The sequence below is a fragment of the Triticum aestivum genome, chromosome 3B (assembly GCF_018294505.1).
Source record: "Triticum aestivum cultivar Chinese Spring chromosome 3B, IWGSC CS RefSeq v2.1, whole genome shotgun sequence".
NCBI classification, from domain to species: domain Eukaryota; kingdom Viridiplantae; phylum Streptophyta; class Magnoliopsida; order Poales; family Poaceae; genus Triticum; species Triticum aestivum.
In genome coordinates this window covers 703,988,469-703,989,815 of record NC_057801.1, presented here as the reverse complement: position 1 = coordinate 703,989,815, position 1,347 = coordinate 703,988,469, and positions in this window count along the sequence as shown.

Below are 1,347 nucleotides of genomic sequence, written 5' to 3'. Positions count from 1 at the left end.
AGATGTATAGAGTTAAAAATGGAAGTATTAAAAATAACATGTGCTGAACCTAGTTGGCATTAAATTCGAACTACGTTCTGAATATGCATCTAAAACGTCACCTTAGCTACTAGTACAACTTTGAAAGAATAGTTGGGCCCATGAACAAGTCATCAATGCACCTACTGCATTTCTAATGATCCACATGCTAGTCAAGGATACGTATACTAACTCCATTCAACAATGTAGAACAAATTATGTACAATTTAATGAGTTCATTGGTGTCACCCAAACTTAGTATAATTTCCATCAACTTGGAGTAATGTTGGACAAAAATGACATCTCTATATCTTCTTTCACCATTGAGTCAGTCAACGTTTATTTCACATGGAACTTTGGCTCTATCGGAAATGTTCCAAGGCAAAATGATGTTCAGGAAAAAGCCTTGACAACTCGTTTCTTAAATTTTCTAAGATAATTTTGAGATGATAGTTGAAACAATACAAATAGTTTTTATTTAAAACACCAGCGTGCCCTAAGGCCAAGGCATGGAAGCAGGCAGGCTTACTGCAAGGGGAAGTTGAAGTGTTCATGCTGGGCCTTGCAACGTGGGAGAGTAGCGAGTAGTCTTTATTCTGAGTAGTCGGGTGGTGTGGCCGAGGGCTACATGTAAATAACCTTGTACTGGCATTTTGTGGAGGGTTCCCTTTCCTTCTATAATATATGATACGCACACTCGTGCGTATTCGAGAAAAAAAACTGTTAAGCTATTGTGTCAGGTGGCCTGCTCGTCATCCTTAGCCAGGAGAGGGTATCATGCCAGACTTGCCTCGAGAAAGTGCAGGAAACTAGCAGGTGGTGCATTGTCTCTAGTTCTTGGTCGCAAAGGATGTAGCGAGGGTGGTGTTGAAGGCCGCAGTGTTGCAATCTCTCGGCAATCCAACATCTGTCCAGGTTGGCTAGCCAATGAAAGAAATTCACTTTTGGAGGTGCCCATATCTATTTCCGTTTCATGTTGGAAATATTTGGTAGTTTGTAGTGAACATATGCCACCCTGAGACTGTGAGGTGGTGGCAGACGACATTGTCGAGGCTACCCTGCCACCGGAGGTGCCGGCTCCTGGGTGACTCCCTGTTGAAATATGGACGGCCAGGTCTGACGGGGTTCTAGCTCCTGCTCCCTCCGGTGGTGCTCCCAGTAGTGGCTAGTGGCATGAGCCTGAGTGTGGGGGTAGTACGACACTCACCTTGCCCATGACGGGATTTCCTCCTCACGCGGTCTAGTGGCTGCTAAGCAACCGTGGCGGTGGTGCTGCCCGACTCTGGCCCCTTCCGGTCAGCAGAGTGATGGGACCTGAGAGGTGGGGTG